This window comes from Drosophila ananassae (genome assembly GCF_017639315.1).
Source record: "Drosophila ananassae strain 14024-0371.13 chromosome 4 unlocalized genomic scaffold, ASM1763931v2 tig00000061, whole genome shotgun sequence".
NCBI lineage: Eukaryota > Metazoa > Arthropoda > Insecta > Diptera > Drosophilidae > Drosophila > Drosophila ananassae.
The window spans coordinates 5,783,258-5,801,448 of record NW_025319038.1 but is presented as its reverse complement, the minus strand read 5'-3'; positions in this window follow the sequence as shown (position 1 = coordinate 5,801,448).

Below are 18,191 nucleotides of genomic sequence, written 5' to 3'. Positions count from 1 at the left end.
CTGCCGGCGACGTACATTGGTAGCCCACGTCATATGCATGAATATGCACAAGATGCAATGACATATGTTCGTCATTACGGCCGGCCAGATCTCTTTATTACTTTTACCTGTAATCCAAAATGGATAGAAATTACTCAATTGCTGCTTCCCGGACAAACATCGAATGATAGACACGACATCACAGCACGTATATTCAGGCAAAAAATTCGGTCCCTGATGAACTTTATTGTTAAACAACGCGTCTTTGGAGATACTCGATGCTGGATGTATTCAATCGAATGGCAAAAGCGAGGCCTGCCGCACGCACACATTCTTATTTGGTTAGTGGAAAGAATTCAGCCTGACCAAATAGATGATATCATATGTGCCGAGATTCCTGATCATGAAGTCGATCCAGACCTACATGATGTTGTTACTACTAATATGATTCATGGACCGTGTGGTGCCATCAACCCCCAATCACCTTGCATGGTCGATGCAAATTGCTCTAAACGATATCCACGGAAATTAACGGCGGAGACTGTCACTGGCAACGATGGGTATCCGCTGTATCGGCGTCGATCACCAGATGACAACGGTCGAACTGTCACAACGAAAGTGAAAAGAATGGATTTCGTTGTCGACAACAGTTGGATTGTTCCATATTCGCCACTTATTTCTAAAACGTTCAAGACACATTGCAACGTCGAATACTGCAATTCAGTTAAGTCCATAAAATATATTTGCAAATATGTCACGAAAGGCAGTGATATGGCGGTTATTGGATTGCAATCCTCGAATAACAACGATGAAATTTCACGCTATCAAGTTGGTCGTTATGTGAACTGTAATGAAGCGATTTGGCGTATATTCGGATTTCCCATTCACGAACGTCATCCTACTGTTACACATTTGGCGGTGCATCTAGAGAATGGTCAACGAGTATATTTCACGGCTTCGAATGCTATGCAACGTGCTGAAACACCTCCAGCAACTACATTGACCAGTTTTTTTGCAATCTGCCAAAGCGATCAGTTTGCACGAACTTTGCTTTACTCGGAGATGCCACGTTATTATACTTGGAATGCTTCATCCAAGAATTTTCAAAGACGGAAGCGAGGTGATGCGGTTTCTGGGTATCCAGATGTGCGTTCTACTGAAGCTCTTGGTCGTATGTATACAGTTCATCCAAAGAATGATGAAAGTTTCTATTTGCGGTTGTTGCTGGTAAATGTGCGTGGGCCAACTTCATTTGAGACACTACGAACTGTTAATGGTGTAATATTCCCAACATATCGTGCTGCATGTGAAGAATTGAACTTATTAGAAAACGATACCCATTGGGATACGACAATCGCTGAAGCCATTATCTCTGCATCTCCAAGTCAGATACGCACATTATTCGCTATCATAATTTCGACATGTTTTCCATCAAACCCATGTAACCTGTGGCACAAATACAAGGATAGTATGTCAGAAGATATTTTACATCAAAGACGTGTTAGTTCCAGAAATCACGATATTGAGATGAATGAGGAGATACATAATCGTGCTTTACTCTTGATCGAAGATATGTGTTACCTCATGTGCGGTAATTTGTTAATCAGGTTAGGAATGCCAGCGCCAAATCGTGAAATGAATGACGCATTTAATCGAGAATTGGAACGGGAACGTGAATATGATCACCAGGAATTAGATTTAGTAGTTCAAAGGAATGTACCCCTGTTGAATTACCAACAAAAGGAAGTTTATGATACTTTAATGAAGGCAATCGCTGATGAAAATGGTGGTTTATATTTCCTAGATGCCCCTGGTGGAACTGGCAAGACATTCCTTATGTCATTAGTTTTAGCAACTGTTCGGGCGAGATCCAACATAGCGGTTGCAGTTGCTTCTTCTGGAATTGCAGCCACATTGTTAGAAGGATGCCGTACGGCTCATTCAGCATTCAAATTACCGTTAAATCTTCAAACTATTGAAGAACCAACGTGTAATATTGCAAAACACTCAGCAATGGCCAAAGTTTTAGCGACATCGAAAATCATCATCTGGGACGAATGCACAATGGCGCATAAACGTGCATTAGAAGCACTTAACCGAACATTAAAAGATTTACGCAATGACTCGAGATGTTTTGGAGGAGCAATGATTTTACTGTCTGGCGATTTCCGCCAAATACTGCCAGTAATTCCAAGATCTACGGCTGCAGACGAAATAAACGCTTGCCTCAAATCGTCAAATCTATGGCGCTATGTGAAGAAACTGCAGCTGACAACAAACATGAGAGTTACATTGCTTAATGATACATCTGCTGAAGATTTCTCGGAGCAATTGCTGACTATCGGTAATGGTCAAGTACCTGTCGATGAATCGAGCGGTTTAATATCATTTCCAAATAATTTCTGTAATTTTGTCTCATCAAAAGACGAACTTATCAACAATGTATTTCCAAATATTATTTCTAACTACAAAAATAATGAATGGTTGAGTGAGCGAGCAATTTTAGCGGCTAAGAATAAAGATGTAGATGACCTGAACTACATAATTCAAAATAAGATCATTGGAACAATGCATTCATTCAAATCTATTGACTGCGTCACAAATGAAGATGAAGCCACCAACTATCCAATTGAATTTTTAAACTCTTTGGACGTGCCTGGCTTACCACCGCACAATTTACGCCTAAAGGTTGGCTCCGTAGTAATCATGCTTCGAAACAATAAACCAACCAAAACTGTGCAACGGTACGCGTTTGGTGGTTAGTAAATTGATGAACAATGTAATTTACGCTACGATAATGATAGGAAAATTCAAAGGTGAGGAAGTTCTCATTCCGAGGATCCCGATGATCCCAACCGATATGCCGTTTGAATTTAAAAGACTTCAATTTCCGATACGTCTTGCATTTGCCATGACAATCAACAAATCACAAGGCCAATCCTTAAAAGTTTGTGGTTTAAATCTAGAACATTCATGTTTTTCCCATGGTCAATTATACGTGGCATGTTCACGGGTCGGAAGACCATCTGCGTTGTTTGTTTTTGCGCCTGATAATAAAACAAAAAATGTCGTGTATCACAAGGTGCTTAAGTGAAGAGCAACCTATGTACTAAAATACAGAAATAATAATGAATGATTAAGGAGGAGAAACAAAGAATATTGTATACCCACAAGTATTACAGAATTTAATTATTTTGAAAATTATTCTTTTTTGTTTGACTTATTTTTTATGCGTGCAACAACAATATGCCACAGCGAAACGTGGCAGGGTACTGCTAGAATATTGTATACTGCAGAATATTGTATACCCACAAGTATTACAGAATTTAATTAATTTGAAAATTATTCTTTTTTGTTTGACTTATTTTTTATGCGTGCAACAACAATATGCCACAGCGAAACGTGGCAGGGTACTGCTAGTATATATATAAAATGAAAAAAAAAATGTTTTTTCATCAAAGTATAAGTCCTTAATATACGGACGACGGGAGTTTTAATAACTTTTGCATGGTAGCCAATTGCCTTGTCATCAAATGGACTTGGTGGGCGGCAGTGAGGTGAAGCCATGGCAGCGCGTCGGTCGAATGACGGCGCAGCTGCTCAGCGGCTCCACTTTAATAGCTTCGGAGGTTCAAGTTCGCACCTCAGGTTCGATTTTGATTACTAGTTCAGGTTTGAGTTCGACTTCGAAGCTAATATGTTCACAACGCTGATTGATTCGAACCGCCAAGTTCGAGTTCGAGTTTGAGGCACGAGCTTGAGTTCCAGGAATATTGGGTTCTAGGAAAATTGTTCACGCACGTAGTTATGGTCGCACATAGAAAAACGAGTTTTTTCGCGGAAATATAAATGTCACTGTCACAAATGTCGCACGGGGCACTTATTACAGGAAAACCCAAAAAATGTGCGGTAATATGCATTTTTGATCCGTATTTTTCAGAAAAATCCATATTTCCCAAACCGCATAATTATTCAATTGAAACTTTATGGTGTATGGTACCATAGGTATTACATACATATTTCGCATGATTTTTAACTTTTTTTGTTTTAAGTGTTTTCCCAAACTAACTGTTTCTTTTACACGTATAAGTTGAAAATTTTCCAAAAATGATGTGTTACACTTTTTAAGCAATAAAAATTAGATGATGTATTCTGCTTAACATAAATCTCCTTAATATTATACTATGAATGTTCAAATTGCAAGAACCTATAAATTATTAAAATTTTGAAGTTTTAAGCGAGGGCATAGATTTATTTGTACAATTTTTAAGTTTTAAGATGTGGGCCATGCTGAGAATCGATTTTTTTTGTTAAATTTTTAAGTTTTAAGATGGGGCCATGCTGAGTATAGTTTTTTTTCTTAAATTTTTAAGTTTTAGGATATGGGCAATAATGAGCTTGTCGGAGCTAAAGGGGTGGGTCCCACAAACTTCGGTACCACGGGTTGGATAGTGTCCAAGCACTACCAGTTGAGGTAGGTTCCCTTGTGGGAGTATCGTGGTGGCTGTGGTTGATACCCAAATCGCGGGTAGAGTCCTCGGACTCGACGTGGAGTTGCGTTATACAACTCGGGCGCCGTGACCCATAGATCAGTAGAGGTGATAGATACACTTCGCCTCTTATCCAGAGGGAGTATGCTGCCCGGCAGGCACATATTCAAAAGATATCAGGCTGGTCGCTATGTACATAGCTATAGCTTCTAGTCTGAGGCGTTGGCAGGCGTACCATCCGTGCCCATATAGTGTATGCCTACTTGTAGGTATATTCGAGTGCCGTGGTTGTAATCCCTTCAGTATGGAACACGCCACGTTAAACTAGATCGGAGAGATCCGAGACACGCCTATCCCTATCTACTGGGGCTTTGCTTTATGTGTCAAGCTGTTTGGACGTATCAAAAAATTGATACATTAATGCTTAACGGAACACGAATCTACCATAATGCAACTAAAAAAGCCGCAATCTTTGTTGACGACCCCAACGCTGTTATATTGCCAATCGATTCAATGACAAATGAATATGGAGTTTGTATAATTATCACGAGTACGTATGGTTCTTTCTTCATAGTATCTATTTACTGCCAGTTCAATGCACCATTAGAACCATATATTCAATATTTAGATGCCGTAACTAGCCTAGCTCGAAACAAACGTTTAATCGCCGGCTTGGATGCTAATGCTACGTCTTCTATGTGGCATAGCAAAATGACAAATAACATATATGTTAATCAGCTGAGCAGAGAACGGGGAGAGATACTATCAGAATGGATAATTCACAGGAATTCTTTAGTTCTTAATGAACCAAGTGAAGTGTATACATTTGACAACAATAGAGCACACAGCGTTATAGATGTCACACTAATTAATGTAGCTGCATCCAGCTACACATGGAAGGTTACACCATGGGACCTCAGTGAACTGGGCTCTGAAAAAGGAAAAGTAATCCGACTGCGTAGAAAACTTCAGAGAGCACGTTCAAGAGGTGACCCAAATGCCATGGCAATAGCAATTGAGTTGCGAATAACTGTAAAAGGTTACAAAAAAAGTATTCAAGCGGCAAAAGAAGAAAACTGGCGACAATTTTTCAGCTAACACAATGAAGATCCATGGGGTGTTGTATATAAAATCTGTCGTGGAAAAAAAAAAATAGTGAATTTGGGTGTATAAGACACACATGAAGGTGTTGAAATTACTGAATGGCATGAATGCGCAACAATTTTATTGAAGCACTTTTTCCCTGATACAAACTTTGGACCTGATCAAAACGTTTATATAGGTCCATCTCTCTGGCCACTAGACCTGCATGAGATTGAAGAGTGCATTACAAAGCTTAAAAGCAAAAAGTTACTAGGACTCGACGGTATCACAGGAGAGACAGCTAAAAACATATGGAAATCAGTACCGGAACACCGTATGTCACTTTACTCAAGATGTATTGAGAATGGAAATTTTCCAAAAATTTGGAAACAACCAAGAGTTATACCGTTATTGAAAAGTCCAGATAAAATTAAAAGCAACCTTGAGTCATATAGAGGTATTTGTCTGCTACCAGTTCTAGGAAAAATTTTAGAAGGCATAATGATAATTCGGCTAAAAGATATCCTACCAGAAAGAAACAGATGGCAGTTTGGATTTACTACCAATAAATGCGTGCCTTTAGAAATGTTACAGAGACAATTAATGCATGTCAGTCACAATATATACTGGAATTTTCGTTGATTTCAAAAGAGCATTTGACAATATTGAGTGGAGTGCAGTTATGAATGTTCTTGCCGAAATTAATTGCCCGGAAATAGCAATTTGGAAAAGCTACTTTTCAGATAGACCTGGGTGTATTTGTGGTCTATATGAAACTTCGAGTGTGCCTATTACTAAAGGATGTCCTCAAGGATCTATTAGTGGCCTATTCATTTGGAATTTTCTTATGAATATTTTTCTTGAGAGATTAGAGCCGTTATGCCCTTTCAGTGCGTATGCAGATGACTTATTGCTTCTTATTGCAGGAAACTCAAGAGCAGAAATTGAAAATAAAGGTAGACAAATTATGAACATAGTTGGAGCTTGGGGAGATGAAAATAGAGTCAAAGTATCAACATTAAAAACCGTAATCATGCATCTAAAAGGAAAGCTAAGTAACAATAGACATCCGATTGTGAGTTTTGAAGGGGCAAACCTGCCATATGTATATGTCCAACGGTATCTTGGAATTATTATAGGAGAAAGAATGAATTTTTTGAAACACGTAGCTGCCATTCGTGATCGAATATCTAGCACAGCATCAGTTCTGGCTAGGGTACTCCGTGTAGACTGGGGGTTAAAGCTGCATGCACGACGAAGAATATACACTGGACTCATGATTCCATGTATGTTGTTTGTAGTGGCAATTTGGTACCCAGTCATACAGAAACAAATTAGAGCAAAGATTCGTCTTTTGTCAAGTCAAAGGATGGTTTTACTTAGTTGTTTACCAATATGTCACACAGTATCCACTTCGGCACTACAAGTTCTGGCAGGCACACCTCCCCTAGACCTTTAGGCTAATCACAATAAAACATAAGCTAAAGAAAGGACTGCCACTTGACAATGATGACTGGCTATATAATCTGGATCACACAAATATCAACTGGGATACAAAAAAAGCATTGCTTGAAGAAACGATGATTGAAGAATGGCAAAACAGATGGGACTGCGACATTAATGGAAGAGTTACACATAAATTCTTACCAGAAGCAGCGTTTGTCTTCAAAAACAAAAATTTCACATTTAAGCTGAAGGCTGGATTTTTTATAACTGGACATGGATCTTTGAATGCATTTCTCTATCCTAGAAACAGTCCTAGCAGTTCTTAGAACCTAGCAGTTCTAAACGAAGATTGGCAACATGTATTGTGTGACTGTATATTGTATGACGATATAAGAAATGTGGATGCTTTGGGAATAGTTGGTGAGCCTAGTGACTGGGACTTCTCAGGGATTCTCAAAAATCCAGAACAGGTGAGATTACTAAATTTGTTTGCCGAGGCTGTTTTTAGACGTCGTTCAGGTGTTTATCGGACGCTGGCCTTGCTCAATGGGTTGCCAGTTCCGGACTAACGTCAAAACTGGCAAACAAGTTTACCTCATCCGAGCGTGTGGGCGCTGAAGAGGGAGGGGCCACCGAGCCCTTAATTTCGGTACCACGGGTGAACAGTGCCAAGGCTGTTCAATGAGGTTGGCCCCCTTGTGGGAGTTCGTGGTGGCTGTTGTTGACACCCAAATGCGGGTAGAGCCCTGGGGCTCGACGTGGAGTTGCGTTATACAACCGGGTGCCCCAACCCATAGACCGGAAGAAGTGTTAGATACACTTCGCCCCTCAACAAGAGGAAGTTTTCAGTCCGACTCACAGATACTTAAATTGGTACCAGGCTAGTTGCTATGTATTTGCTAAAGCTTCTATTTTAGGGCGTTTGCAGGCGCTTAAACCTGGCACATGCATCATATACCCACTTGTGGGTATATAAGGGTGCCGTGGTTGTAATCCACTTTCAGTGGAACACGCCACGTTAAATAAACAAGGAGAGATCCTAGACGTCCACTGTCCCTATCTACTATCTAGCGAAACCACAGCCAAGGGAACGGGCTTGAAATAATTAGCGGGGAAAGAAGACCCTTTTGAGCTTGACTCTAATCTGGCAGTGTAAGGACACATAAGAGGTGTAGAATAAGTGGCAGATATTAGACTTCGGTTTGGTATCGCCAATGAAGTACCACTACTCTTATTGTTTCCTTACTTACTTGATTAAATGGAATGTGTATCATTTTCTAGCCATTATACGGATATATTTATTATCTCTTATGGTATTCGGTTTTGATGCAATCTTCTTGATCAAAGTATCACGAGTTTGTTATATAATCTCAAACAAATTCTTTAATGAGAGATGCATTTACTGTATTATTGATTTGAAAATTTGGTATAACTCCAATTACTCAGGTATGATCAAATTCAAGGACATTGCCAGGTAGGGAGTTTGACTGGGGCGGTACATCTCTCAAATAATAACGGAGGTGTCCTAAGGCCAGCTCAGTGCGGACAGAAACCACACATAGAGCAAAAGGGCAAATGCTGACTTGATCTCGGTGTTCAGTACACACAGGGACAGCAAAAGCTCGGCCTATCGATCCTTTTGGTTTAAAGAGTTTTTAACAAGAGGTGTCAGAAAAGTTACCATAGGGATAACTGGCTTGTGGCGGCCAAGCGTTCATAGCGACGTCGCTTTTTGATCCTTCGATGTCGGCTCTTCCTATCATTGTGAAGCAAAATTCACCAAGCGTTGGGTTGTTCACCCATGCAAGAGAACGTGAGCTGGGTTTAGACCGTCGTGAGACAGGTTAGTTTTACCCTACTAATGACAAAACGTTGTTGCGACAGCATTCCTGCGTAGTACGAGGGGAACCGCAGGTTCGGACCAATGGCACAATACTTGTTTGAGCGAACAGTGGTATGGCGCTACGTCCGTTGGATTATGCCTGAACGCCTCTAAGGTCGTATCCGTGCTGGACTGCAATGATAAATAAGGGGCAATTTGCATTGCTAAACCATTTAAAGTTTATTATTTATATTTTAAACGACAATGGATGTGATGCCAATGTAATTTGTAACATAGTAAATTGGGAGGATCTTTGATAACCTGGTGGCAGTTACATATGAAAACATTATTTAATACAATGACAAAACCTAGAATCAATTGTAAACCACTTTTGTAACGGGAAAGGTGTTGTAAGTGGTTAAGCAGCTGCCATACTGCGATCCTTTGCTTGATGATTCGAAAATATATACATATTATTTATATATATAATATTTATATATATATTTTTTTTAATATATTTATTTCTAAATATATCACAAAGTGTGTATTGCACAGCGTTCGAGCGCTACAGGTAGCCAAATGCATCGTCATCTTAATAGTGACGCGCAAATACAAAATGTTGATAAAATTAATATGATATTAAAATATCATATATATAAAATGAAAAAAATGATGTTTTTTCATTTAAGTATAAGTCCTTAATATACGGACGACGGGAGTTTTAACAAGAAAGGAAAGCTAACTTCGGGCGGAGCCGAAGTTTATATACCCTTGCAGTTCAGTCGCAGTCCGCTAGGTGGCGCCACGCATCTTATATTATTAGATATATAACGGATCGTATATAGTCGGCCGATCCTTATGAAATTTGGCAGATCATATTGTTTTTCCCAAAATTCCCAAATCTGTACCAAATCATCCCATCTTTCTAACTTAAAAAACACCAAAGTTATGACAATTTCGATCGTTCTATGACAGCTATAGGATATAGTCGGCCGATCCTTATGAAATTTTGTACAGATATTTTGGTCAAATCGAACATGTGTGGAAAGTCCCAACCCTCTAACTTAAAAAACACCAAAGTTATGGCATTTCCGATCAATCAGTTATATGGCAGCTATAAGATATAGTCGACCGATCCCGGCCGTTCCGACTTATATACTTACCTGCAAAGAAAAAAAGGATGTGTGCAAAGTTTCAACTCGATAGCTCGACTCGATAGACAGACAGACAGACAGACGGACAGACGGACATGCTCATATCGACTCAGGAGGTGATCCTGATCAAGAATATATATACTTTAAAGAGTCGGAAATGTCTCCTTCACTGCGTTGCACACTTTTGACCAAAATTATAATACCCTCTTCAAGGGTATAATAAAACATTTGGATATTACAAATATTAAAATATTTTTATATGGATATGAAAATATTAAAATATTTTTATATGGATATTAAAATATCGATTAAAATATCGGCTCGACGTGGATTTGCGTTATACAACCGGGTGCCGTGATCACATAGATCGGAAGAGGTTTAAGATAGGCCTCCATCATTAACCCCCCCGAGGGACATATCCTCATCTGGGACATCTTAATTGGTAACCTCCTTGGGTTTTAAGCCCTTCCTATTACAGGAAAACCCAAAAAATTTGCGGTTATATGCATTTTTGATCCGTATTTTTCAGAAAAATCCATTTTTCCCAAACCGCATAATTATGCAATTGGAATTTTATGGTGTACTGGTTCAATGTACCATAGGTATTACATACATATTTCGCATGATTTTTTCATTTTTTTTATTTTAAGTTTTTTCCCAAACTAACTGTTTCTTTTACAGGTATAAGTTGAAAATTTTCCAAAAATGATGTGTTACACTTTTTAAGCAATAAAAATTAGATGATGTATTCTGCTTAACATAAATCTCCTTAATATACTTCCAATGTTCAAATTGCAAGAACCTACAAATTATTTAAATTTTTAAGTTTTAAGCTGTGGGCCATGCTGAGCATCGATTTTTTTTGTTAAATTTTTAAGTTTTAAGATGGGGCCATGCTGAGTAAATATTGTTTTGTTACATTTTTAAGTTTTAAGGGATGGTTTAAGGGATGGTAATGATAAAAATCAATTTTTTTTGTAAATGTATATGTTTTAGGCTATGGGCCATGATGGTCATCTTTTGGTTTTTTAATTTTTTTATTTTTAAGACACACTAATGGAAAACGAATTCAGTAGTTTTTTTTTTTGAAATTTTGTTTTACCTGTGAAAAAAATTAGCTGAACTGAACACCTAAATATTTCAAAAACTAAAAGTTTTTCAAAACTCTAAAAGATGACCATTAGTAGTCATTTTGGTTTATTTCGATTCAAAAAAAAATTCAAAAAGTCAAACTTTTGGAATTTTCGACAATTTTAATTTATGAATATTTTCCAAACAGGAGGTGGTCATTTTAAAATATTGATGGTCATTTGATGGGCAATCGATTGCACCCTTTTTTTTCAAAAAATATCATATTACCCGACACAACTTCTCGTAGCTTTATCATATTAGTGCCGGGCATTATTCAATTTAGGAGGTTCCTACAGTACCTATAAAAACTCATATAAAAATATTAATATATTAAAATATTATAATAAAATATATATTAAAAAAATATTAAAAATTTTGCAAATAAAAAGTATATGTATGGATATGAATATCCATTCTCTGTTTAGAAAATTAATATGATGTTAAAATAATATATATATAAAATGAAAAAAAAATGTTTTTTCATCAAAGTATAAGTCCTTAATATACGGACGACGGGAGTTTTAATAACTTTTGCATGGTAGCCAATTGCCTTGTCATCAAATGGACTTGGTGGGCGGCAGTGAGGTGAAGCCATGGCAGCGCGTCGGTCGAATGACGGCGCAGCTGCTCAGCGGCTCCACTTTAATAGCTTCGGAGGTTCAAGTTCGCACCTCAGGTTCGATTTTGATTACTAGTTCAGGTTTGAGTTCGACTTCGAAGCTAATATGTTCACAACGCTGATTGATTCGAACCGCCAAGTTCGAGTTCGAGTTTGAGGCACGAGCTTGAGTTCCAGGAATATTGGGTTCTCGGAAAATTGTTCACGCACGTAGTTATGGTCGCACATAGAAAAACGAGTTTTTTCGCGGAAATATAAATGTCACTGTCACAAATATCGCATGGGGCACTTATTACAGGAAAACCCAAAAAATGTGCGGTAATATGCATATTTGATCCGTATTTTTCAGAAAAATCCATTTTTCCCAAACCGCATAATTATTCAATTGAAACTTTATGGTGTATGGTACCATAGGTATTACATACATATTTCGCATGATTTTTAACTTTTTTTGTTTTAAGTGTTTTCCCAAACTAACTGTTTCTTTTACACGTATAAGTTGAAAATTTTCCAAAAAAGATGTGTTACACTTTTTAAGCAATAAAAATTAGATGATGTATTCTGCTTAACATAAATCTCCTTAATATTATACTATGAATGTTCAAATTGCAAGAACCTATAAATTATTAAAATTTTGAAGTTTTAAGCGAGGGCATAGATTTATTTGTACAATTTTTAAGTTTTAAGATGTGGGCCATGCTGAGTATAGTTTTTTTTCTTAAATTTTTAAGTTTTAGGATATGGGCAATAATGAGCTTGTCGGAGCTAAAGGGGTGGGTCCCACAAACTTCGGTACCACGGGTTGGATAGTGTCCAAGCACTACCAGTTGAGGTAGGTTCCCTTGTGGGAGTATCGTGGTGGCTGTGGTTGATACCCAAATCGCGGGTAGAGTCCTCGGACTCGACGTGGAGTTGCGTTATACAACTCGGGCGCCGTGACCCATAGATCAGTAGAGGTGATAGATACACTTCGCCTCTTATCCAGAGGGAGTATGCTGCCCGGCAGGCACATATTCAAAAGATATCAGGCTGGTCGCTATGTACATAGCTATAGCTTCTAGTCTGAGGCGTTGGCAGGCGTACCATCCGTGCCCATATAGTGTATGCCTACTTGTAGGTATATTCGAGTGCCGTGGTTGTAATCCCTTCAGTATGGAACACGCCACGTTAAACTAGATCGGAGAGATCCGAGACACGCCTATCCCTATCTACTGGGGCTTTGCTTTATGTGTCAAGCTGTTTGGACGTATCAAAAAATTGATACATTAATGCTTAACGGAACACGAATCTACCATAATGCAACTAAAAAAGCCGCAATCTTTGTTGACGACCCCAACGCTGTTATATTGCCAATCGATTCAATGACAAATGAATATGGAGTTTGTATAATTATCACGAGTACGTATGGTTCTTTCTTCATAGTATCTATTTACTGCCAGTTCAATGCACCATTAGAACCATATATTCAATATTTAGATGCCGTAACTAGCCTAGCTCGAAACAAACGTTTAATCGCCGGCTTGGATGCTAATGCTACGTCTTCTATGTGGCATAGCAAAATGACAAATAACATATATGTTAATCAGCTGAGCAGAGAACGGGGAGAGATACTATCAGAATGGATAATTCACAGGAATTCTTTAGTTCTTAATGAACCAAGTGAAGTGTATACATTTGACAACAATAGAGCACACAGCGTTATAGATGTCACACTAATTAATGTAGCTGCATCCAGCTACACATGGAAGGTTACACCATGGGACCTCAGTGAACTGGGCTCTGAAAAAGGAAAAGTAATCCGACTGCACAGTGGCCGGATTGACCGATTTTTTTGCATAAATTCAAAAAATTTATGACAAAATAATCGAATATTGTCTATAGATTCTAAAAGTAGATTGTCCAACTAGATGTAAACAAATAATTTTATATGAATATGTGCAATCCTGAGCTTATACGAGGGCTGCAAAGTTCATTAACCGATCAGCTGGTTATCGGACAAATTTTGGCGGGAATCTGCACACAGACTTTAAACTTGCCTCGTTTTATAATACAAGCACCAATTTTACCCAAAAAAAATGGAAAATATTATTAATGGTATGTAAAATATAATATAGAGAATCCGATTCGTAATCAGTGTTACGTGTTTTTTCTGTGAATTGTTTTCGTGATGTCCTAAAATACTAAAATTTTATTCAAAGTGTCTGTGTATTATGGAGTATAACTAATTTTCTGTCACTTTCTGTCACCATCTGAGCTTGCAGAAGTGTTAATGTATATTTAATCTTTACAACGTAATTAAATACTTTTGCTCCTTTTTGCTCCTTTTTCTACCGTTGTCAGTTAAAGACAAGGTCGAGTTCAGTCACAGCACACTTTTTGAGGTTTGGCAGCGTAGCAATAAAAGCAAAGATGCGGTATTTGACTACATTTTGGAAAAACTTGGCACGCAAAATCTTGACTCCGAAGATATTCAGAACATTATAAAAAAAATAAAATCTTTTGATATATATATTAGCCAAAAACTAGCTAAATATAATAGGAATGTAACTCGCTTTAAAGAAAATAAGGCTGATTGGCTCAATTCTAAAATGATAATTGAATTCAGTGTGACAAGTTCACCTTCAAGCATCCAAAATGTGAAACGGGGAAGACCACAAATGAGCTATGAACATGGAGGTAAACGTCTAAAACATAAATTGGCATCTAACCTAGCCAACTGTGAGGATAATAACACAAGTTTGTTGCTGCACGCAGCTGCAGTTTCAGCAAAGAAAGCGAATGAAAAAGACATTGTATGTGTTTTAAAGAATTCCGTTCTATCGGAAAATGGAGCAAAAGAGGCAAAACGAAAACTATTTGTACCAGAGCCAGTACCCCTAACTCCTGACGAAGCTTTGGCATTTATCCTAGAAAATTCTTTGAGTAAATCTCAATATAAAAATATACGAGACACAAATAGTACTCACTTATCTGATATATATCCGCCTTATGACAAGGTTGTGAAAGCGAAGCTGGATTGTAGGCCTGAGGATATAATAGTTACCGAAGTTTCATGTAAAGTTACTCTGCAAAACTTGCTCAACCACACTGCAAGCAGAATACTACAAATGCAGGAAGATGTACTCAGGTCCTTTAAATCGATCAAAGATCTGATTTTAATTGTAAGCTATGGGTTTGACGGATCTACTGGGCAAAGCATATATAAGCAGAAATTCAATGATCATGAACCGGTTTCAAGCGATCATTCATTGTTTGTCACAACCATAACTCCACTTACATTAAAGGATAATATTGGTACAATATTGTGGATGAACCGGACACCACAGTCTGTAAGGTTTTGCAGACCATTAAAATTGGAATTTAAAAAAGAAACTTCAGAACATATTCTCTCAGAAAAAAAAGATTTAGATGAACAAATAAAAAGTTTGTCTCCTTTTGTACATCAAATTACTGATGACCAAACAGTTTTGGTTTCATTTGATCTTCATATGACGCTGATTGATGGTAAAGTGCTTAATGTTTTAACCAACACAAACTCTTGCCAAAAATGTCCTGTATGCGGCAGCGGCCCAAAGCAGTTTTTGGAGATTCATGACATACATTCACCAACATTTAAGCCGAAACCTGAAAGCCTTCAATATGGTGTGAGCCCACTGCATGCATGGATTCGATTTTTTGAGTTTCTCTTGAACATTTCGTCCAGAATTCATATTTGCAAGTGGCAAATTCGAGATGGAAATGATAAATTAATAATGGCAGCTACAAAGAGGGAAATTCAGGAGCGAATGCGAAGGGAAATGGGGCTAAATGTTGATAAGCCAAAACAAAATGGTAGCGGAAACACAAATGATGGAAACACGGCCAGAATGGCGTTCAAAAATGTCGAATTATTGGCAGAAATTCTAAAGATGGATTTTGATATTTTAAATCGTTTTAAAATTATTCTTATAACCATATCCTGTGAACTTTCAGTTAATGCAGACAAGTTTCAAGACTTCTGCGATATTACATTTAAATTGTATTTAGAAAAGTATCGGTGGTACCCAATGTCACCTACGGTTCACAAAATTCTTGTACACGGTGCAGATATTATGAATAATTCAGTAGTACCTGTTGGCTGTCTAGGCGAAAGTGCATCAGAGGCACGGAATAAATTTTATAAGATTTATAGGCGATCTCACGCAAGACAGAATTCGAAGCTGAACAACATAATGGATGTGTTCCAAAGGTCCATGGACTCCTCTGATCCTTTATTGTCCAGCCTACATCTGAACAAAAGATTAAAGAAAAATAAAAGTAAAAATCTACCACACGAAGTTATTGAACTTTTGGAAATCCCTATAATTCCTTCAAATTTAACCAGCTGTAATACGACTGAAGATGAACAAAACAACTCCAGTTCCGACTCAAATAATTCATTCTTATTCGAACTGGATGCGGAAGAAAGTTAAAAAAACAGGCACAATAATATTTTATAGTTATCAGATTAAAAACAATAATAAATTTAACAACAATATATATGAAATGTACTTCTTTTACTATCCATGCTTACATGGGGTTTGTTCGAATTTATGGATTTGGGGGCGGCAAGTGTGGGCATGGCCAGATCGAATTCAAATTTTGGCTATAATTTTTTGGTGATCTTATTATCAAATGTGCCAAGTTACAACTCTGTAGGATCATTATTGGATTTTATGCAAAAAAATCGGCCATTTCGGCCACTGTGGACTGCGTAGAAAACTTCAGAGAGCACGTTCAAGAGGTGACCCAAATGCCATCGCAATAGCAATTGAGTTGCGAATAACTGTAAAAGGTTACAAAAAAAGTATTCAAGCGGCAAAAGAAGAAAACTGGCGACAATTTTTCAGCTAACACAATGAAGATCCATGGGGTGTTGTATATAAAATCTGTCGTGGAAAAAAAAAATAGTGAATTTGGGTGTATAAGACACACATGAAGGTGTTGAAATTACTGAATGGCATGAATGCGCAACAATTTTATTGAAGCACTTTTTCCCTGATACAAACTTTGGACCTGATCAAAACGTTTATATAGGTCCATCTCTCTGGCCACTAGACCTGCATGAGATTGAAGAGTGCATTACAAAGCTTAAAAGCAAAAAGTTACTAGGACTCGACGGTATCACAGGAGAGACAGCTAAAAACATATGGAAATCAGTACCGTCACACCGTATGTCACTTTACTCAAGATGTATTGAGAATGGAAATTTTCCAAAAATTTGGAAACAACCAAGAGTTATACCGTTATTGAAAAGTCCAGATAAAATTAAAAGCAACCTTGAGTCATATAGAGGTATTTGTCTGCTACCAGTTCTAGGAAAAATTTTAGAAGGCATAATGATAATTCGGCTAAAAGATATCCTACCAGAAAGAAACAGATGGCAGTTTGGATTTACTACCAATAAATGCGTGCCTTTAGAAATGTTACAGAGACAATTAATGCATGTCAGTCACAATATATACTGGAATTTTCGTTGATTTCAAAAGAGCATTTGACAATATTGAGTGGAGTGCAGTTATGAATGTTCTTGCCGAAATTAATTGCCCGGAAATAGCAATTTGGAAAAGCTACTTTTCAGATAGACCTGGGTGTATTCGTGGTCTATATGAAACTTCGAGTGTGCCTATTACTAAAGGATGTCCTCAAGGATCTATTAGTGGCCCATTCATTTGGAATTTTCTTATGAATATTTTTCTTGAGAGATTAGAGCCGTTATGCCCTTTCAGTGCGTATGCAGATGACTTATTGCTTCTTATTGCAGGAAACTCAAGAGCAGAAATTGAAAATAAAGGTAGACAAATTATGAACATAGTTGGAGCTTGGGGAGATGAAAATAGAGTCAAAGTATCAACATTAAAAACCGTAATCATGCATCTAAAAGGAAAGCTAAGTAACAACAGACATCCGATTGTGAGTTTTGAAGGGGCAAACCTGCCATATGTATATGTCCAACGGTATCTTGGAATTATTATAGGAGAAAGAATGAATTTTTTGAAACACGTAGCTGCCATTCGTGATCGAATATCTAGCACAGCATCAGTTCTGGCTAGGCTGCATGCACGACGAAGAATATACACTGGACTCATGATTCCATGTATGTTGTTTGTAGTGGCAATTTGGTACCCAGTCATACAGAAACAAATTAGAGCAAAGATTCGCCTTTTGTCAAGTCAAAGGATGGTTTTACTTAGTTGTTTACCAATATGTCACACAGTATCCACTTCGGCACTACAAGTTCTGGCAGGCACACCTCCCCTAGACCTTTAGGCTTAATTAATCACAATAAAACATAAGCTAAAGAAAGGACTGCCACTTGACAATGATGACTGGCTATATAATCTGGATCACACAAATATCAACTGGGATACAAAAAAAGCATTGCTTGAAGAAACGATGATTGAAGAATGGCAAAACAGATGGGACTGCGACATTAATGGAAGAGTTAC